This window comes from Myxocyprinus asiaticus, chromosome 8 (genome assembly GCF_019703515.2).
Source record: "Myxocyprinus asiaticus isolate MX2 ecotype Aquarium Trade chromosome 8, UBuf_Myxa_2, whole genome shotgun sequence".
Lineage (NCBI taxonomy): Eukaryota > Metazoa > Chordata > Actinopteri > Cypriniformes > Catostomidae > Myxocyprinus > Myxocyprinus asiaticus.
In genome coordinates this window covers 48,021,947-48,046,086 of record NC_059351.1, presented here as the reverse complement: position 1 = coordinate 48,046,086, position 24,140 = coordinate 48,021,947, and the positions used below count along the sequence as shown (strand labels likewise).

The 24,140-nt window shown below is 35.7% G+C and overlaps 1 protein-coding gene across 1 annotated transcript in view; it reads left to right on the top strand.

The window, feature by feature from the left end:
• The window catches only part of LOC127444685 (bifunctional 3'-phosphoadenosine 5'-phosphosulfate synthase 1), a 47,269-nt gene extending 35,296 nt beyond the window's left edge, over positions 1 to 11,973 (top strand). Inside the window, exon 13 of the mRNA XM_051704214.1 lies at positions 11,890 to 11,973. The gene's annotated coding sequence lies outside the window, so the exon portion shown is untranslated. The remainder of the gene's footprint in view (positions 1 to 11,889) is intronic.
• Positions 11,974 to 24,140: the final 12,167 nt, after the last annotated feature.

The following is a 24,140-nucleotide window of genomic DNA, read 5'->3' as shown; positions in this document are numbered from 1 at the left end:
GTTAACTTACCCCAAGATCTTACCCACTGACTAGGAGCAACTTAAGCCTAACCTGGGGTAAACTGAGCCAATGGATTTTTTTTAAGACCATATGTTTGATGTTTTTTGTCATAGAATTAAAATATCAGGTGTTAGCAGACACCTTACCTTAAAATAAAGGTAGCTCTATTCAATTTTTCCTTCTATATACTGAAAAAAATGACTAGAAAGATTTATATAATTTTTATAAGTTCATGACATAATATTGATAAAAGTGAGTAAATTTAACTTAAACATTTTAGTAAATACAGTAACTTTCACTCACAAATATGAGATACATTGTTTCGGAAAACAGTTGCTGTAATTTACTAAACTTCATTTTAATTAACATATTATTAGAAAATGTCTTGTTCTGAATTTTCCTTACAAGCACATGTTAAATTATGTATTAGACGTAAGCCTCTCACAGAGAAATGTAAGGCATGTTTTGAAATGCATGTGACAATATTATCTTGCATTATTTGCAATGGACTCACGGTAGAGAGCTGCTCACGCAGAGCTTGACACTTTGTGCAAAAAAACACCATGAAGGTGACAATCAACAGATAATTTCTTTTGAACATTAATGGGTAATTTTGAGAAGAAAATGAACTTAAGACTGCACAAAACAAAAAATTAGCCAACCTTACAACAAAATTAACAATAAAAATAAATAAATAAAATAATAAACTTGCAAACAGTAAATGCATGCAAGCTCATTAATTATTTAAACCCAGTGCATGCTGGGAACACCAGCTTCGAAAAGTAAAATGTACTTATTTTATTAACCAGTGAAATGTACTCAAATGAGCAAATAAATATGACAAGGTTTTCTACTTTTGAACTGATACATGGTGACACATTGTAAAGATATCAAACAATCATAAATAATATTTACTTGTAAGCTAGAGCATTCATTTTTACATGTTTGAATGTAGAATTTACTAAAAGTTCATGCTTAAACTAACTTATTCCATGTGTAAAGTACTTAATCTTTTCTGCTATGTTTACTTAACCACAATATATACAGTTGTGCTCAAAAGTTTGCATACCCTTGGAGAATTGGTAATATATGTACCATTTTTAAAGATAACATGAGTGAGCAGGCAAAACACATTTCTTTTATTTCTTATGGGATTCATATCAACTGTAGGTTATAACAGAATGGCACAATCATAAAACAAAACATGGCAACAAAGAAAAAAATGAAATGACCCCTGTTCAAAAGTCTGCACACCCTTAGTTCTTAATACTGTGTATTGCCCGCTTTAGCATCAATGACAGCATGCAGTCTTTTGTAATAGTTGTCTATGAGGCCCCAAATTCTTGCAGGTGGTATAGCTGCCCATTCGTCTTGGCAAAATGCCTCCAGGTCATGCAAAGTCTTTGGTCATCTTGCATGAACCGCACGTTTGAGATCTCCCCAGAGTGGCTCGATGATATTAAGGTCAGGAGACTGTGATGGCCACTCCAGAACCTTCACCTTTTTCTGCTGTAACCACTGGAGGGTCAACTTGGCTTTGTGCTTAGGGTCATTGTCGTGCTGGAAAGTCCAAACGCGTCCCATGCGCAGCTTTCGTGCAGAAGAATGCAAATTGTCTTCTAGTATTTTCTGATTATATGCTGCATTCAGCTTGCCATCAATTTTCACAAGATTCCCCATGCCTTTAGAGCTCACACACCCCAAAACATCAGTGAGCCACCACCATGCTTCACAGTGGGGATGGTATTCTTTTCATTATAGGCCTTGTTGACCCCTCTCCAAACATAGCGCTTATGGTTGTGACCATAAAGCTCTATTTTGGTCTCGTCACTCCAAAAGCTGTGAGGCGTGTCAAGGTGTTGTCATTTGTGGCATTGGCACAGTAAAGGCTTCTTTCTGGCAACTTGACCATGCAGCTAATTTTTGTTCAAGTATCGTTGTATTGTGCTCCTTGAAACAACCACACCATCTTTTTCCAGAGCAGCCTGTATTTCTCCTGAGGTTACCTGTGGGTTTTTCTTTGTATCCCGAACAATTCTTCTGGCAGTTGTGGCTGAAATCTTTTTTAGTCTACCTGACCTTGGCTTGGTATCAAGAGATCCCCGAATTTTCCACTTCTTAATAAGTGATTGATCAGTACTGACTGGCATTTTCAAGGCTTTGGATATCTTTTTATATCCTTTTCCATCTTTATAAATTTCTATTACCTTGTTATGCAGGTCTTTTGACAGTTCTTTTCTGCTCCCCATGGCTCAGTATCTAGCCTGCTCAGTGCATCCACATGAGAGCTAACAAACTCATTGACTATTTATACACAGACACTAATTGCAATTTAAAAAGCCACAAGTGTGGGAAATTAACCTTTAATTGCTATTTAAACCTGTGTGTGTCACCTTGTGTGTCTGTAACAAGGCCAAACATTCTAGGGTATGTAAACTTTTGATCAGGGCCATTTGGGTGATTTCTGTTACCATTATGATTTAAAAAGGAGCCAAACAACTATGTGATAATAAATGGCTTAAAAGACAGTTTTTTGCATGATCAGTCATATTTTCAAAATCAATGCCAAATTTCACAATTTCTGCCAGGGTATGCAAACTTTTGAGCACAACTGTATATATATATATATATATATATATATATATATATATATATTTTTTTTTTTTTTTTTTAGTGGAGGAGGCAGCCAATGTAAAAATAGGTTGAACCATCCAAAAGAACCAACTCACTAAAATAAATCCCAATGAGTTCCCAATGCTTAGGAAATCGTTTATTATAACCAGCTCATTTGCTCAAACTGTCTGAAAGAACAATTTACTTAAATGAATTGTTTTTTTATAGCGCTATGCCGCTGCATGAGAGAGAGGACAGTTTAGGTGAGCTTGTTGATTGGAGGGTGTTGCACTTAGCAGTATTTAGGGGCACAGTCGGTGTTCAGGCTGATACAACTGGTAATGTATCACAAAAGAGCAGGCATGCATTAAAAATTACTACAGAATTCATTAACAAAAGATTCTTCATACATGACCAAGGATGTCTTCTCTGATAAACCTTTGTCAAATTATTATTTCTTAAGTTAACTTGACAGGCAGCACAAAACTACATCAGTCCTGACGGATCTCCTTAAGCCACTAATAAACGAATAATATATTGTTGACACTTTATACTTCCATTTGTCATTAAGTAACATATACTGTAGGTAGGCCTAATTCCTAACAGATTAGTAGCTAGTTCATCAACATTTAAACTTTCATGACATTCATAACTACATGAATGTATTTTCAGTTGAACTGCCTATTACGCGTTGTATAATGCAATAATGCTTAATGGATTATTCATGAAAGTTATATAATGTTAATATATTTTATATGACATAAACAACCACAAAGAAGCAATTCTGCATCTGTATATGCTGTTTTTTTTTTATTGTTTTTCTATGAAAATCTGAGACAGGCCAGTGTTTCCCAAACTTTTTACCTTAAAGCCCCCTCTACTTATATACACCGATCAGCCACAACATTAAAACCACCTGCCTAATATTGTGTAGGTCCCCCTCGTGCCTCCAAAACAGCGCCAACCCGCATCTCAGAATAGCATTCTCAGATTATGTACTTCTCAGCACAATTGTACAGAGTGGTTATCTGAGTTACCGTAGACTTTGTCAGTTCGAACCAGTCTGGCCATTCTCTGTTGACCTCTCTCATCAACAAGGCGTTTTCATCCACAGAACTGCCACTCACTGGATGTTTTTTGTTTTTGGCACCATTTTGAGTAAATTCTAGAGACTGTTGTGTGTGAAAATCTCAGTATATCAGCAGTTACAGAAATACTCAAACCAGCCCAACTGGCACCAACAATCATCCACGCGATTATCTAATCAGTCAATCGTGTGGCAGCAGTGCAGTGCATAAAATCACGCAGATACGGGTCAGGAGCTTCAGTTAATGTTCACATCAACCATCAGAATGGGGAAAAAATGTGATCTCAGTGATTTGGACTGTGACATGATGGTTGGTGCCAGATGGGCTGGTTTGAGTATTTCTGTAACTGCTGATCTCCTGGGATTTTCACACACAACAGTCTCTAGAATTTACTCAGAATGGTGCCAAAAACAAAAAACATCCAGTGAGCGGCAGTTCTACGGATGGAAATGTCTCGTTGATGAGAGAGGTCAACAGAGAATGGCTAGACTGGTTCGAACTGACAAAATCTACGGTAACTCAGATAACCGCTCTGTACAATTGTGGTGAGAAGAATAGCATCTCAGAATGCTATTCTGAGATGCGTTTTGGTGCTGTTTTGGCGTCACAAGGGGGACCTACACAATATTAGGCAGGTAGTTTTAATGTTGTGGCTGATTGGTGTATAAGTCTACACATACAGTATATCACCACCATGGATACGAGCTCTCTCTCCTCACTCTCTATGTGTTTGCTTGTGTGCGTATGCAAGAGAGCACTATCATTGATGGCCCTGTGAAATGCAAAATTATGATTATAATGCAATGATATTTGGGAATGTGCATTGCCACGAATTTTGCATTACCGCAATAGACATGATACTTAATACATTTCTAGTGGTTGACATTTCTACTGGTCTATTACACATTGACGCATAGCCATGCAGCTGCTTGATGGTCTCGTTATAAAGCATCAACAAGGTATGCCGTTTTAAAAGGATTTTACAGTCTTGCATTGTGTGGTTACGATGTAATAGAATTTACATGACCATTGAAGATGCAAGAAAAAGAAACCCACAAACACTTGTCCAAGCGACAGCCAGCGCACCTGCGTAATAAGCAGAATACTGTAAATTTGGTGCGCGTCATCCTCATGCAGTTGTGCAAAGAAGCTGTTATTGGAAGAGTGACATTTCACGAGTTTTGTAATTCATTTTTTTATGTTTGAGATTTTGCTTGTCACGCTGAGTTAGACGAGGACGCTGACATGCTGTTTGCTGTTATCGTGCATATTATAAATTCGCACATTTTAATTTGACTCGCTATTTTTCTCAGAATCTTGCGTGTGAGCGCGAGATTAATCTGTCATTATTCAAAACTACGGAGTGGTGGTGGCGTAGTGGGCTAAAGCACTGAACTGGTAATCACTGTTACCAGTAAAGCACTGTTGCTGGTTCGACCCCCACAGCCACCACCATTGTGTCCTTGAGCAAGGCACTTAACTCCAGGTTGCTCCAGGGGAATTGTCCCTGTAATAAGTGCACTGTAAGTCACTTTGGATAAAAGCGTCTTCCAAATGCATAAATGTAAATGTATGTGTGCGTGAAAGAAAGAGGGAGGGGGACAGCGCTCACAGCCATGTGAGAGTGAAAAAAGGTGCTTTTAATGCAAAAATAACTAATGCACCTCTTTTAAAAGTATTTGGTATATGAGGGAAGATACATTAGGGAGTTTTAATTCTGATAGTAGGCTGCAGTAATAACTTCATAACTTTGGGCGTTAGATCAGCTGTTACTCGCACCGTGAGCCCAAATAATTTTCTGCATTCGCAAGCAGTATTTTTCACTCGAGTGCGAGTAAAATGCTTGCACTGTAGAGCCCTGATTATTGTAATAATTCAAGAAATGTACCGTATCCTAACTATGTAAATTAAATAGTATTTGTCATTATTATCTTTACTGAAATAAAAATATTTGGGACCCAACCACCCATTTTATTTAAGTCTGTTTTTGACTTCTTATGGGGGGTCCCTAATGGCTTAATGCCTTATGGGGACCCATCCCCCTTCAGTTCAAGCACTGCTTTTAACTACTCTCCAACACTGAGATATGGAAAGCAAACTTTCATCCTCTGACTGTTGCTAACAAAGCAATAGCAGCAACCTGTGTTGACATTTTAGCAATCGTCTATGTGTCACTACGTTTTATTCAACAGGGAAGTTGCATTAAATCTGAACAGCTGAATGATAGCTGTCCATGCTCCTTTATTTCTTTTGGCTTCATTTTGGCCACAAAGTGAGGTGATGACGAAGGTAGTGTTGATGCTATCACTTGACATATGGTTTGAAGGTCATAACAGTGAATTAATGCGACATTGCCATTCACTGACAGGCCTGCATATTCAAATTAAATGACTTGTGTGGCACTGTCTCTTGCGTCAAGTCTGAATGAGGCCTGATGCTACATATTTATCTTCTCTTCCTCAATCAGGAGAACAGAGATGTTATCTGTGAGCAGAAGAGAAATGAGCGCTAATCTCTCAGTTTATTTGTTCACCACTAGCAGTCACAGGCCACCCTTGAGGGAGGATTTCTTAAAGTAAACATATTTTGGCGAACAAAGCCTTCAGTTTTGCTGTTGACTAAATCACACACTGCAGTTGTCTGCTGATTTGCTAGCTAACTTTGCTAGCTAATCAAAGAGTGGTTATGAGCTCTGCTTTAACAAGTTTTAGAAAGCCTAGCTGTTTAAGTACTTTATGAATATCAACATTGAGGAACATAGATAAGAGTCGTTTGCTTGTACTTGTCTTTTATACCTTGGTATGCAACATCTAGCAAGATTAGCCATATGAATAAAAGCTGCTCTTAGTTATTTAGTAAAAAATGAAATCGGAGATACATGTTATTCCAGGTTCAATACAAGTTAATATCAATCAACAGCATTTGTGGCATATTATTGATCACCACAAAAATTAATTTCAACTTGTCCCTCCTTTTCTTTAAAAAAAGCAAAAATCTGGGTTACAGTGAGGCACTTACAATGGAAGTGAATGGGGCCAATTTTTGGTGGGATTAAAGGCAGAAATGTGAAGCTTATAATTTTATAAAAGCACTTAAATTAATTCTTCTGTTAATACTTGTGTATTTTTTGAGTTGTAAAGTTGTACAGTGCAAATCATTGTTTGTCAGGATTGGCCTCATTCACTTCCATTGTAAGTGCCTCACTGTATCCCAGATGTTAATTGGGGTTTTAATTTTTTTTTTTAAAGAAAAGTAGGGACAAGTCTAAATTAATTATTGTGGTAATCAACATTATCCCATAAATGCTATCGATTGAGCTTAACTTGTAATAAACCTGGAATATTACTTTAAGCTAGTATTCCATTCCATAGCCCTACTGTCTAAAAATGGAAATAAACACCAAAATATACAGTACATGCAAATTTATAATAGAAAACTGCTGAAAATGTTTTGTCTATTTCATGTCTCCTGCGGTTCAACCTTTCTAAAGGTAATACATGTTGTGTTATGCATTCTCTCACGGTATTAGACCATAAATATACACGGCTTGATAATATACGACCAAACTGGCATTTGCATTCAAACTGAAGATACTATCTTCGCAGTATGCAAATACAGTAGAGTGTGAACATAGTGAGGTCATCATTATAAATATATCCATCAACAATGTGCTCATCTTAACAACACATTGTAGCCTAAGGATAGCCTTTGGTGTTTTTTTATCTGTACCATTTTCAAAGCCCTGCGTGAACAATATCTCACACGTGAAACATCACAGATACAGTCGGAATTAATGTAAGTGTTTTTATAAAATTATAAGCTTCACATTTGTGTAAACTAGGGTTCGCTGGCTAAGCACCTGGTTTGGCAATCTTGATTTCCCATATATCATCTGCTGTGGTGCTATTCAATTCCGCGATTGTATTTATGTTGGACATTGTTCTAGCTTTGATCATGAGCAGCTGTAATTATTTGGCCCCGCACTTTTCACAGGAGACAGCCAGTGCAACAGGAGAAGTCTGTGTTAGTGTGTGTGTGTGTGTGTGTGTGTGTGTGTGTCAATCCCAAACAGACTAGGCACAGTGCAGGACTTAAATAGAGGATAAATAGCCCAATTAAATGCTATGGTTTTCATCAACAATACACTTGGCTGGTATTGTGCAACACTCTTTCAGTTCTGTGAATGAAAACGGAAGCGTAAATGAATCAGTTGAAATTGAAGCAGGGCCTCCACCCCCACCCCCCACCCTGCTCCAGTCTTTCATCCTCAGGTCCTGAAACAGAAATAAGCACATGAATTAAACCTTAGAGGTGAATGAGAGGGAATTGTTCATTTATGGATTCCAGAAAAACAGGAGCAATCTGGAACCGAAAAACAAGGGTGATTCATTAAACAAAAAAAACCACAAATTTGATTTCAACCCCCCCACCACACCACACACACACACACACACACACACACACACACACACACACACAGCCCAACTATTGTATGCAGCAAACAATGGAGCTTTTTGTAATATGTACGCAATTTATTTTTTCAGTATACTGAACATTTTTTCTGTGACCTTTCAAATGCATATATATGCACATAGCGTAACTGATCAACATTACTCATTAAGCTGACATTTTCATAACTCTGCAATAAACTATAATACATTTTTATTGACTATTATTTAAAATACTTTCATAAGCATAATTTTAATGTCTTCAAATCAATAATAATAATGAAAAAAATATATAATTTTTTTATCCCAAATTGTGGTTATGTAAATTCTGGCAGTTTGTTTTGCCTTCAGACTTAACTGATATTTAATTCTCATAAAGTCTTATGACTTTTTTTTTTCTTTTTTTTTTTTTTGTCAGTTAAACTTTTATTTAAACATCTTTATGCCCACTTATACCATAACGTTTTTGACATTATAAAGTGACTCCCAAACATGGCCGGGTATAAGGGGGGACCAAACCAAGTGAAATTATCAAGGAAGAGCACCCCCTGGTCCGACATAGATATAAACGGTTGCCCACCCTAAAGGCCTAATTGCCCCCATCCCCCCTCCCCCCAAAAGATCACATCCTCGTATCACCCCCTGCCCCAAAAAATATTTGGACACTTAAAGGAATGTTTTGGGTTGAATACAAGTTCATCTAAATTAACAGTATTTCTGGAATAAATTTGATTTCGCCAAAAAAACATTTTTTACTCATCTTTCCTTTATTTAAAAGAAAAGCAAAAAGCATGAAAAGCATGGGCAACAGCTCCACTCCTGATCTCCATTTTAATAGTCCCTGCAGTCAAGATTCCTCCATTGACAGAGCCAAAGCCAAATATGGGCTCTTTTAAGAGTTTTATGAGTTATAAGTAGTATTGCATGTTTCCATTTCAATTGTCCAGAAATTCCTACAAAACTCAGATCTCGATAAATCAGTCACAACGGATCCTGATTGTCGCAGGCCTCCCAGTTTAATCCTGAGCCAGTTTTCAGAGTTTAGTGGAATGCAAACTCACTTCATGTCTGACTGTGATTGTCAGATTGACTGTGGAAAAGACATATTTACCGTCGGAAGCCACTACTCCCCTCTCCCCGTGACACCCTCTGACATTTTGATTTCTCCCAGCCACATCCTGACAAGCCAAGCGAAGAGAGCTATTTAGACTTGTCCTCATTAATATGGCTTGGAAGGTTCCAATCAACCATATTGTGCAGCCTGCAAAATAATGTGACTGTGGCAACATGTTTGCAAAATTATATTATATGTGGCTCCTTACATGAATTGTGGCAGAGCCAAGGTGAAATGTCCACTGTGTGGCGCTAAAAGCAAGTTAAATTTCTCCCAATTGGATTGGTTTTTGAGGTTAATGCTGTATCAAGTTTTAAATCAACAAAACTGACCAAATCATTTTGTAGTGCTTCTATGACACTTTTGGCTCATGAATGCTCATCGGGACTTGTGCCCCGTTCCTTTGCATTGCAGGTGCAACGCTCTATCAGCTACTGTGCAATTTGATCACATTTGAACAAGCTACAAGTTAATTTTGTAATGCAAATGTTAAAATGTGTACGCACTGTTGTAAAAGTGTTTCGATGTTATAAGATAGCATTGTGTGAGGAACAGGGAGACAAGTAAGTGTTTTATTAATTTGTAATTTGTGTGGAAGGAAATAAAGTCATTGTTTTAGTTCCTCTAGTGTTCATTTCACCAGGAAAATGCCGTGATATGTAGAACAAGCCACTTAAAAATCAGTTTGCAAAAATTATTCTACAAGACTAGTTGGGTCTTTAATATAATAATACATTTATAATATAATAACTTTATTTTACACAAAGTAGTAAAAGCAAGTCTAGACAAATGAGTTTTTAAACAAGGCTTAAAACTACTAAAACTAGGGCCTTCACTACAAAAGCTCTATCACCTTTAGTTTTACATCTGGATCTTGGAACAGCCAACAGTTCATTGAACTGACCTTCTGATGTGATATTCAACATTTAAATTAGTATCAAAACAGATGCCCAGATTTCTCACCATAAATAATTGGGACCAACTGACTAAATGCTGACTCAATTTGACTTTATTTTAAAATCCATTACCTATTATAACTACCTCTGTTTTATCAATACATGCCAACCAGTTTTGTATATCTGCTATACAAGCTTGAAGAACATTTAAATTAGTCAGATCATTGGGATTTAACGACAAATACAACTGTAGGTCATCTGCATAGCAATGAAAGTTTCAAATCACAGAACCAAGTGGTAACATACAGTATAAAAAGAAAACAAAATTGGCCCTGACAGGGATCCTTGCAGAACACCACAATTTATTGTTGAGGACATCTCATCTCCAACAGACAGCACAGATTTCCTATTTGACAAATAGGAAACAAACCAAAATATCAATTATTTGTTATCATTTAATAACTTAGAATAACATATGAGCACAAGGTGCCAGTACATGAACATACAGAACAATTTGTTATATTAAATTTGAGTAAAATATTCCACCCCATAGTGTATTTCAGTGGAGTTTATTTGTATTAAACTAGTTTCATTTGGCTCTCATAGACATATCTGGAAGAGGAGTTTTTGAAGATTCTTGGAATTTTTGGGGGAAGTGCATCCAACAAGTGACAGATATTTTTTCTCTTTTAGATCGGAATGTTCATTTTCTCTCGTTGACCGCAGGTTGGATAAACAAGTAATCCCGCCCCAAACATACACCATTGGTTGAGTCACTGTTGGTGTATTTGGATGCTCAAACAAACAAAGTAATGCTTTGATAGCACCACAGAGCCACAGTGTTTACACATTTCAGGGAAACCGACCTACCAATAGCTTACCAAAAGAAAGTATCTTGCATCTAACAAATGACACTCAAAAAAAAAAAAAAACATTTATTAATAAAAATAAATAAATAAATAAAATAATATATATATATATATATATATATATATATATATATATATATATATATATATATATATATATATATATAGAAGCTGGAAATCTGTTGTCCCCAAACTACAAATGGAATCCATGTGCATGGAGAATGCCCACTGTCTTTTGACAAGCTTTAGTTAGCTACTCAGCATATATATATAAACACACTTTTAATATATTCCATCTGCAGTTCCATCTCGCCTGATTTTCACACTGAAGAATGATGAAGCCTGTTTGAAATCAGTCAATATGTTGGCTTGACAATACTTGATACTGTTAGGCAGGGGTTAAATTGGGATTTCGGAGGTGGGGGAACCCTAATATCGGGTGATTTCTCAACGCTTTTCTGGGATAATGATTTGTCTGTCATTATTTATGTATGTCATTATTTAACTGTATTGTGAAAATACATGATTACATGGAATATTTGGTTTAGTGTTTTACATTAGATGACAGCTGGGACAAGCTACCTTCTTCAAAAATAAACAACACTTTTAAATAATTTATTAATCTTGGTTCATTTTATTTTCAACACATGCTAATATATTTTTAAAATCTAAAGTTTTATTTGTTCACATTAGTTAATGAACTTAAACTGCACCATGAACTTAAATGAACTAACATTATTAACATGTTTTTTTTAACTAACATTAACAAAGGTTAATAAAAACTGTAAAAAATATATTGTTCATTGTTTGTTCATGAACAAATTCAACCTTATTGTAAAGTGTTACCACTCTGTTTTCAGTTTCCTAACATCAAGTGTGTGGTTGTGGAGAGCATTTTCGAAGGTCTCCATTTCTGGTGGAGGAAGACGTCGTTTTATTGTGGATGAAAGGTGTAAACATCAAAATCAATACATTTTCAAACAAAACAGGACAATCAAATCTCTGAAAAATGCCATAGACATAAATTGACAAAATGTTCAAACAGGTCAGTAGAATGCTTGTTAATTCTAAAGGCAACCATCAAAAATTGCTTTAAATTGCTCGAAGTTATGAAGTAATAGATTATACAGTAAATATGCATCCATGGCATTTAATATTTTGGCTTTCATTATCATTTATGTCTATCATTCTTCAGAAAGAAAATAAAACATTTCATTGGTTTATTTGACGTGGAATAACCCTGATTAAATTTGGATGCTATGTAAAGGTGATATCAGTCATATGAATTATACATAAATCAATCAGATCTGTGCATCTATAATTGATATAATTTCCCAAAACCTGATATAGTGTTTTTACATAATATGTAATTAGTCTGTGAAATATCATTTTACACTATATAAAACCAGTAATAGAATGGGCTCTGGAATCATGCCAGGATACATTTTATTTTAATGCCTTGAGGAAGTGGCTGTTAAATTGACTTATTGTTTGTTGGGTTTGCTTATGGCTTTACAGAGTTCTTTGAGACCCTTTGAACTCCATATAAAGACATTTGTCTCACTATTCAGGCAAACTGCATTTGATATTGTCCGTCTGCCTTTCTTTTGAAATCGCTTTTACCTTACCTGCTGAGTGAGAGAAAACAAAATGACTTTCTTGGTGTAGCTGAAAGGCCAAAATGAAAAAGGTTAATAAACAAACAAAGGCCCAGCTGCTTTTTGACTCCCACTTTCTTAACATATGGGGACAATTTTTTTAAAGGAACAGTCCACAAAAAAATGAAAATTCTGGTATCATTTACTCAATTACCCACCATCATGTCATTTTGAACTCAAAAATTCAAAATTCAAAAAAACTCATAAAGGGTTACAAAATGTTCTTTTTTGAGGAAACTATACATTTAAGTGCATGTATGCATGTATGTTTTTATTTTATTTTTTTATTATTTTTTTTTTTATGTATATCCGGCAAAATCACAACCAGATAATAATTTTGAAAAAAAAGGAAATAAAAAAATGTCAATAGCCCTTATCTACCATTCTTCTTTGAGTCTGTTTAAAACGATTGCAACATTTAGTCAAGCATATGGTTACAACATGTTATTCACCATCACATATGATTCAAAACGTCTCAGTACATGGTTTTATTGTTCTGTCAAGGGGCAATTAAGTCTGAATGTGTGAGTATATATAGTACGTACCAGTGGGTGTCCCAAAAATCTTAATACGTTCTTATTGCTAATGTGCTTGTTTACTAGATATCACATTTGCACTCCATTTCATGCTATTAAATGGTGGTCTTAATGTTTTTGTGATTGTAGGCTTGCTTGTCACTCTAGCTGCCCAGAACAGTGACGTTAATGTCCAAGAACAAGAATGATAGATTTTGATAAAACATTGTAACGCCATTTGGAATATCTCCACACTGATATAAATATATTCTGATCGCTACAAACATTTGGTGCTGTCCAGTAGCGAAAACAGGGGCAGAACAGAAGTAACTGTTGTGGCAGTTGAGCAATCATTCATTTTAGATGCTTGCGGTGTGGCAAAATATGGAACTGTTCACTTTAAACGTCGCCCACAATTCTTCCCTTTACATGCCAAAGTTCTTCTGGAATCAATTGTCTCCTCTAGAATGTGTCAGCACTCCTGAAAATTTGTCATTTGACCAAAGCTTCTCTTTGGCAACTGAACAGCAGTTTATCTTCAGAAGAAAGTGTCACCCAAGGCAAAATCACAGCCAACATAGTAGCTCTCTTCCAAAATGTGGTCAGCTGCCTTGCTATCTACTGCCTACATAGTTCAGTGCCTTCACCACTGAATGCGTTCTTGTGGAAAAAAGATAAATACAAGCTAGACGTAGTGCAATGCATGAAACAGAATGAGATCTTAATTACAGTATACTGTGTTTTTTTTTAATCTATTCTTATTAGTATTGAATTAAAGCTATTAAAAGTAAAGGAAGTGTTTGATTTCTGTGCCGTTAATGCCACCAAACGTAATTGCAATAATAAGGATTGTTTTTAAAAAGGTTTCCCGAACACTGTCCCGTCTTCCATTGGTTGGACAAACAGATAGTCCCGCCCCAAACTGGCACCATTGGTTGAGCAAATGTTGATGTGTCTGGCTGGTCGGGATGCTCAAACAAACAGCAATGCTTTGATGGCGCTGCAGGGGCCACAATGTTAACACTTTTCGGGGAAATCGGCCTACAAATGGTTTACTTATGGGTATCTCTGCATATTAAACTGGGATAAGAGAACATATTTTAACAAAAAAAACTCTTCAGAAGTGCTTTATTCCATCTTATCCACCTTATTTTGCAACGCGGAAGTAAGCAGCGGCTGCATTTCCGGCGAATGTGTAAAAGTTCCGCTGTTATTGACCGCAATGTAAATAAATAGAAGGATAATAATACCAGAATTTTGTGATATAAGTTTATAAACTATCACACAACCACAGGATGTACAGCCGTTCATATGTACCTGCATAACCTACGATGATGCCTTTATTTGTGTATTTCCAAAGGCGATGTTTCATAAGCCATGCTGAATGTTGATCTGCGTGTCTGTTTACTATACACTGCTAAGAAAGAGAGAATGCTCTCTGACAAGAACGGAGAGTAAAATGCATTTATTAATTTGCCAAGATGAAACAAGATGCAGTTTTGGTACAAAGAAACTTATAGCAGCATTTGCCCAGTGGCTTTCTTCTCTCTGCTGGTTGTGTAAAGTTTGTGGAGGCGTGTCAGATATCGTGGAGGACTGTCCTGTCAACGCCTGAATTCATTCATTCTGCCTGTGCAACAGTGTGGTAAAACGATGGCAAAATGTGATATATGGTAAAACTATATGCGTTCAAAACCAGTGAACGTCATATTATTAATAATAATAATATGACAGCATATATTGCCATCCTTTAATATAAAGCAGCATAATGTAGTATTTTGTATCGCTAAAATTGCTGTAAGTGGCTGATACCGGAAGTGGACCACATTCGAGGTTGATAATGGCGGTGCCCTAGTTTAGCTGAAAAATAAGGTGGATAATGCCATCTGGCAACAGAAGTGTTTGCTTAATTGGACACTGGAAGTCAGTACACAGATTGCCCACCCCGTCTGCTGCTTTTTGCAATTTCGACATCTCATGTTTAGGGACAATGCACCATTCTGCGGCAGTTATTCAATCCTGTGCAGCTTGCAAGCTTTGACAGTGAGTGATCACATAAAATGATGTCACTGCATATGCTTGTAAGCCAAGTACAAAGGAGTACCTTAGATACTGATCTGTGACCAGAATAATGTGAGGGAACACTGAGGATTTCAGAGGAAGTCAGTAACAAAAGTCACAGGCACATTGATTTGACATAATAAGGCAATTCTGGTGCTTAAAAAGACAGCGTGGAGTGTGAAACTGCTGTTTTGTAACCCAAAGCCTTTAACTGACAAAAATAAGAACAATAAGCAACATAAGTGATAACCAGGCCCATGTGAAATTTCCGCACAATTGGACCGCCTGTTATTCTCCAGTGTTGGGTGTAATCTAATTAAAGAGTGATTAGATACTGTAGTCTAATTACAAGTACTTTTAAAGCCAGGAAATAGTGCAAATACTTTTTGTGATAACTGCAAAAAGAAGTAATCAGATTACAGTTCCTGACTTTCAGTTAAGTTAGTTACTTTTGAGTACTTTATTTCGGTTACACATTTCTACAATAGCTATATTTATTTTGAACTTAAAACATGAATTATGTTAATCTTTTCAACTAACAATAAGATTGTAGTCTCTCTCAGCATTTTAACACATTTTACCATATTTCCCATATGGCTAAAAATGGCTGAAGAATATATTAGGAAAATTTAGTGCTACCATAAACTGTTATATTTATATTATAATTAATAATATTAACATAAATGTGTTCTTATATATATATATATATATATATATATATATATATATATATATATATATATACACACTACCAGTTAAAAGTTTTGAAACACTTGACTGAAATGTTTCTCATGATCTTATGACAAAGTTTTGATGACTTTTATTCTAAAATGTGAAAAAAATTTATAATAAAGAATGAGTAAGTGTTTCAAAATTTTGACCAGTAGTGTGTATATATATATATATATATATATATATATATATATATATATATATATATATATATACACTGTATATAAGACCTTATATACTCTACAGTATATAAAATACAGTATACTGTGTATATATATATATATATATATATATATATATATATATATATATATATATATATATATATATATATACATAAGATGGTTTGATACTAATGTTTAATAAAAGGAGTGTTTATCAGTTCTTAATTTATTTAAAATGAATGATTAGATTTATCATGTATATCAAAATGTAGTTGCTTTCCCCCAATATTTTGAGATACAAGTAATACATCTATTATTTTTTTATTTTTTATTTGAAGGTTTCATCAAAATATATTTTCCATTTGGAAAATGTATTCGTATCAACCTTGCTGTTTACAACATATTTTTACAATCATACAGTACATCTCTACAACATACATATGTCTAGACACATTCACTCATTATTGATTTCAAAGCCGGATAAAATACAATTAAAATTAAAATAATAAAACACACACGTTATCATTGTCTTTCATCTTGGGTAACATAGTGTTAGTTTTATATGAATCTTTAAGCACCTTTGTTTCTAACTCAGCAACTGAGACACAACAAGTTGCAGTTTGATTTCATGTTTACTAAAATCTTTAGCAAGAGGAGTGTATATTGGTTCTTTAGTCATTTAAAATGAATTTGATTTATCAAAACATGCAATTAGTAACCCAACAGTAATCCGATTAGATTACAGATAAAAGTTTAAATGTTTGATAAGATTCTAGTGAGATCTTGGTTAAAAAAGCCAATAGGACCATTTACACTGTGACCCAAATTTATCAGCTGCTAGGATTTATAGCAAAAGAAATAACCTACCATTACTGACTGACGATTTTGACCTACAACGAAATAAATCTTTTATGATTGCTGAAATTGTTCTCATCATACAGTGGGCACCAGGCTTTAATGGCACAAGAAGCTCCAAACATGTACAGGGTTTTACTAGTCCAACAGAACACTGAAGCAACAGTGACTTTGGCCTGTTTATTGTGTCTGATCTCCATTTAAAGATCTGTCTGTCTACAATTAAAACCCTATTCCTGACAACCCCAATCAACAGTGTTCAGTGCTATAATTACACAGCAACAATTACACTCAAGTATGTTGAGTTCTCTGCAAACTGTTGCATTTCAGCATGCTATTAACATACCACCACGATCACATTATCCTGTTTTATGGTTGATTAGATTGATTTAGTGGAATATTTGAAAAATCACAGTTTATCATGACAGAGGTTTGGGGCCTGCTTGGTCATGGCACGTCGTTGATCTAAGCAGATTAGCTGCCCGCAAAATGCAATTCCTGCAGTATGTGGCTGAATTTTTTGCTTCAAGATCTTTGTGAGGAGTAGTAAGTAATGTTTTGTTTATGTTTCTCTGGGCAATGCAAGTGGTCTTGAACTCTTTAGATGAAGTTACTGTTTACAAACAAATGCTCCGCCCCGCCCCTTCCGGGTTCTTTTGGTAGCCCAGAAAAGAACTGCTGTCTATGCAGTTGCGCTTTGCTCAAACTGTGCTGAAACTGCCCAAAAAGGGCTGTTTGTGGGGTTGGAATACCCCGTTTCCCACAGATTATTGGAGAGTGGGGCTTCTTTAAATTTCCACCAGATCGTTGCATCAGGAAAAAAACAGGTTTTACATAAATTATGATAATTCACGGGTCATTGTTATTGCATTTGCTCTTTTAGCCACAATTGACCCGCAGCAGCTGTTGGTTGATATTAACTTTTTTATGAAGAAATTACGTAAACTCTGAATGAAACTGCTTTTTTAAATTACCAAAGTGCTGTCACTGTGACAGATATGAGGTCAAATATGATCTAACAATGATCTTATCTGATCAAGACCATCATATAACTACCACCCCTTTAGTCGCGAGTTCTAATTCAGGGTGTGCTGAGTGACTCCAGCCAGATCTCCTAAGCAACCAAATTGGCCCGGTTGCTAGGGAGGGTAGATTCACATGAGGTAACCTCCTCGTGGTCGCTATAATGTGGTTCACTCTGGGTGGGACACGTGGTGAGTTGCACGTGGATGCCGCGGAGAATAGCGTGAAGCCTCCACGTGTGCTATGTCTCCACGGTAACGCACTCAACAAGCCACGTTATAAGATGTGCGGATTGACGGTCTCAGATGCGGAGGCAACTGAGATTCGTCCTCCACCACCCGTATTGAGTCACTACGCCACCATGAGGACTTAGAGCGCATCAGGAATTGGCCATTCCAAATTGGGGAGAAAAAAAAAAAAAAGAAAAAGACCACCATGGAATAGGAAAATATTGTAGTCAGAATATTATTATTTATTGTATGTGGGTTAATAATTTAAGCAGTAAAGATACATATTAACTAACCCTAATCTGTGGTAGTTTTTATTTTTATAGATCACATTTCTTAGGCTTTAGAAGTGTGTTAAACATGTGAGGACGTGTATTCATCAACCTGTTACATGTCCATGTACATAATCATACAGGCTCACTGAACCAAGTTTAAACTTGTTTTGCTAATATTTCAGAAAAGAACCCACATAATTGATTCACTGTAAACCATAGATAAACCATTTATAATAACTTTGATTAACAATAAAAGACATTATTACATTCTATAAAGCTTAAAAGTTTATAAAACTGCAGTGCTGCCTATTTCCACCATTGAAAACTGCTGCTCGAAAGAACCCGGAAGCGTGATTTCATGCGGTGTGACGTCAGAGTAATTTCATCTATACTGACACCAATTGGTGTGGATGCAGCATTACACAAGGTTACGGTTACCAACGCCAATGTAGAAATAGAAACAAAGTCACAATTTTCAATTTTGGGTGAAGAATTCCTTTAAGGATTTGAGGTCTTTTAGGATCACTCATTGAATATTTTTCTGTATATCTCACACTTATAGGTCTCTTGGGTTTCATTGAATCTTTAGTCTGAGGCATAGTTGTATTAACCCCGATCAGCGTACTTGGGGTTGAGTCAGAGCCTATGCCTTTAAGCCTTTGATTTACCAGCAGCTTCTTTTCATGTGGTTAATGCTTCACTGAAGAGCGGTCATTGTTATCAGTTAAAGAATCTGAGTCATTAAGAAGTCAAGAAGCTGCATTCATGCACCGACCGTTGTGTGACTTCCAGGGAATTAAACCAATCCATCTTCCGGAAAATAAGTGGATACTGTAGGGCCGGTTATCAGATGGGGCAGCATGGCCTCTTCATCCTCGCCCATCATTCCATTCCAAGTGTCACCACCAAAACTTCCTGGAATTTAGAGATCTTGAGGAACAAGCTCTCAGATTAATGTGCAAAGAATGAAGATTTGAGAATTTTATGTTAATGTGTATGTTGTTTCTGATATAAATTAAAGATAATTATCAATGTTATGGCAATTTCAATGTAGCATGCTTTATTGGCAATTAAGGAAAAAAACAAAAAACATTTGTATTGCAAAAGCATTTTCATCATAGCTATATACTTTGAGAAATTGTCAATATATGTCAGTATAATAACAATAGTGCCCAAAAAATCCAATATTAACAAATTAACTTAATGTAAATGTATTGTTTTTTATTTATCTCAATTTTAATACTGCTTTTACAACTTCTGACCTCAAAATTACACTTATCATAAAAATAAGAAGAACGTTGTTTGAAATGCGAATAACACATTGCTTCTTATTTAGTCGCTTAAACTTTGTTTATGGAATGCAAATCCTGGCCTCAGTTTTCCTTGTTGTTTACCCTTGGCAAAAGATAAAACGCTTCTTTTGCGTATCCACCTACATTATCTGGAAAGCCATGACTCAGAATTGTATGGATAATTGATAAAGTTGAAACCACACATCTGTTTTTTACCATTTGTTGAAAACAAATTAGGTAAACATCTTGGTTTGGGATAAACCCAAGTTGTGCAATTCAAAGGCATAAGTGGATAAATGTTATGGCAAATTATGTGTTGTTCAGATCATGATTCTATGTAATAAGCAACACATTTTATGACGGCCTAGCCCTAGAGTGATGAATAGTCACCTGTTTCATCTGAGGTGGAGCTGAATTTCAAATTTCACTGAGACAGCATCAATATGTACTGTATATGCTCACAGAGACAGACCACCTGGAATATTGTAGAAATGAAAAGTTCACTTTTAAAGTGGTGTGGTTTAGTGGTTAAAGATCTGGGTGTGTAACCCAAAGGTTACGGGTGCAATCAGAATGAGTGATTCATAAGCTACTCCTTGAGTCCCTGAGTACTTAAAGGAATAGTTCACCCAAAATCAGGTGGGAACATTGTTCTACATTCACATATCTCTGTTATGAAATGAATAAATCTGTAGGTTAATTTGCTTTAAGCACTTGGGGATTCACGCAGGTTCTAATATTGTAACAAGCAAAAATATTTTTTAGAAATATATTGAATATTTGGAACAAAATTTGGAACAAAAATTATTATTTGTTCCATTTTTGCCATTTAATGAAAGTAAATAGTGACTCCGGGCTGACAAGTCTTAAAAAGGACAAACAACACCATAAAACAACAGTAAAAGAAGTCAATATGACTTATGCACTATATTCCAAGTCTTCTGAAGCTTCTCAAGATCACTGTGGGATGAACAGGCTGTAATGTAAATTGTTATTCACTGTCAGACCAAGGCATTGACCAAATCCCAACAGCAGCGCCAACAAAGTGACGTACAATTATCACCTCTATCACATATAAACACTATTTTGCATTGTCAATCCAATTTTTTGGTAATCAAATCACTAATCAAAAATGTCTAAAATAGTCTATATACAAACATACTGTACGGTTTCTTAAAGGTTTAGTTCACCCAAAAATGAAATTTTACTCACCCTCATACCATCCCATATGCATATGACTTTCTTTCATCTGCTGAACACAAACAAAGATTTTTAGTAGAATATTTCAGCTCTGTAGGTCCATACAATGCAAGTGAATGGGTGCCAAAATTTTGAAGCTCCAAAATCCACATAAGTGCAACATAAAAGTACTCCAGATAGGTGATAGGTGTGGGTGAGAAACAGATCAATATTTAAGTTATTTTTCCTTTTTCTTTCACTTTCTCTTCTGTTTCTGGTGATTCACATTCTTCATGCATATCGCCCCCTTCTGGGCAGATAGGAGAATTTATGATAAAAAAAAAAAAAAATGACTTAAATATTTATGTTTCTCACCCACAACAATCATATCGTGTCTGAACAAATGGATTTAACCACTGGAGTCATATGGATTACTTTTATGCTTCATTTATGTGGGTTTTGGAGCTTCAAAATGTTGGCACCCATTTGGACCAGCAGAGCTGAGATATTTCTCTAAAAACCTTCATTTGTGTTCTGCAGAGGAAAGAAACTCAAACACATCTGGGATGCCAGGAGGGTGAGTAAATCATGGGAGAATTTCATTTTTGGGTGAACTATTCCTTTAATAACTTCTAAAAATAAGAATAAATGCATGCCCATTGAGTGTTTGAACTTCATCACTCTGTTGCAAAGTTCATGACAGCGAGAAGCTGTGTAAGTATGATATTCTTTTATATCTAGCCTATAATATAGGATGCAGCAATTCTCTTTGTTTTTATTTTATTATGTTTTAGTCTATTTTGTAGCAAGGTAGAAAAGTATATCATTTATTTATTTTGTTTGGTATAGTTTTGGGGGTTTGCATGTCTAAAATAATACATTTCATTGTGGGATACAATTTTCCACGTTTAGTGTGCTCTGCTGTACACTGCATATTTTGTCAAATGTAGTAGGTCATCTTGGATATTTTAAGCATATATAAAATTTGCCAAATGTGCACAGTATACATACTATATGCAATGGAAATAGTTAGGTAAGTGAGTTAGTATGCTATTCTGAACATTGTTTAGATGTTGTCCCTGATTGGGGATTCTCAGGAGTCAACATACTGAATATTTCAATGGCATCTTTGTTTTAGTCTGTTAAGCTACTAGGCATGCAAATGTTGACCTACAGTGTGTTTATGTTAAGCAAAATGTGGAATAATATGAGCACACAAGACCACTGTTTTGATACAAAGGACATAGTCGATTCTGGCAGTGTGATGCAATCAAAGGAGATAAGACACACTGACAGATGGGACTAGTAATGTTTCTCTAATATACCTCTTGCGGGTATAATTTCTTCTGGAATCAGCACAGATGTGAGTCATATTTGATGCCACATTGATATTGAATATTGCCAAGTTGAAGTTGGCACCTGTTCTCTATTTAAGGCACCTGACATTTGAAATGACTATAGAACCACCAAATTTGACTGAAATTGAATGGAAACAATAACAGCTGTAAATTTGTCCCTGGTTATTGCACAAGATGGTTTGAGTAGATAAATCCTTTGAATTCTAATGTCCGCTTGCACAAAAACATTACACCCAGAGTTCTCTGTTAACCTCCTTGGAGAGTTTATTTATTTTTCCACTGCTTATTCCCTCTGGAACCTGCTCCTCACTTTCATGTCCCATATTTTCCACAACTCAGGCTAGACTTTTACCAGTGAGGTTACCTATGTTGCTGCCAAACACTCCATCCTGATGATTTCATCATTATAACGCATATGACTGCATTACACTGCATAACATTACCATACTGTATTTCTATCCACACAGTTTCATGTTCCCTACTCATATTTGATTTATTATTGTTGCAGAGTCATGGATGAAAGTCCTTTAGGTGAAGTTCAAGTACATATCTTAAGTATAATTTGCTAGGAAGTTAAAAATTCTTGAATCTTGTTTTTACCCAAAACCTTAAAGGAATAGTTCACCCAAAAATGAAAATTCTCTCATCATTTACTCACCCTCATGCCATCCCAGATGTGTATGACTTTGTTTCTTCTGCAGGACACAAATGAAGATTTTTAGAAGAATATCATCATCTCTGTAATCCTCACAATGCAAGTGGATGGTGGCCAGAACTTTGAAGCTCCAAAAAGCACATAAAGACAACATAAAAGTAATCCAGTGGTTTAATCCATGAATGTCCTCAAAACCGATCTAATCGGTTTTGGGTGAGAACAGACCAAACTTGAACTCCTTTTTCACCGTACATCTTGCCCTTGCAGTCTCTAGGCACAATCATGATTTCAAGCTCGATTATACTTTCTAGTGCTTGACGCGTGTGCAGAGTGCACTAGATTGCTTCAGTAGACATGGATTAAACCACTGGAGTCGTATGGATTACTTTTATGCTGCCTTTATGTGCTTTTTGGAGCTTCAAAGTTTTGGTCACCATTCACTTGCATTGTATGGAACTACAAAGCTGAGATATTCTTCTAAAAATCTTCATTTGTGTTCTGCAGAAGAAAGAAAGTCAAACACAGCTGGGATGGCGTGAGGGTGAGTAAATGATGAGAGAATTTTCATTTTTGGGTGAACTATTCTTTAAAGAAATAAGTTCCCCTCCTAGTAGAAAAGTGTTCTTGAAACATCCTGACTTGAAATAACAGATTCTCACAGATTTGCCCTGTTCACTTGGTAACAAATTACTGTAAGGCATGGACTCATAGTGACATTACATCACTATCTTTGTGGGTTATCTTCATTATTATTATTATTTGCTATTTTACTGTAATCTGTTTTGCATAGAAATAACATAGTGACATTTTATCTAGCCTACTCTAGGTTTTCATTCTGGTATTTTAATCACTATTCTCCCTGTTTAGATAGATAGATAGATAGATAGAGGGGCGTAGCAGTCATTTTAAAAGTGACGCTTCAATCTATAATTTCACTACAGTTTGTGAGCTGCTGAGCATGACTTTTATCAAAAGACAGCAATAATAGTCTCATAATAATTATGAGTTCCGTTTGTTTTCATGTATAAAAAAGCATGTCTACATATCTGTTCACTTCAGTAAATTGCTCTAAGAACACAGCAGATCTATCTTTTTTCTACAGTTTGTCGACAGCACA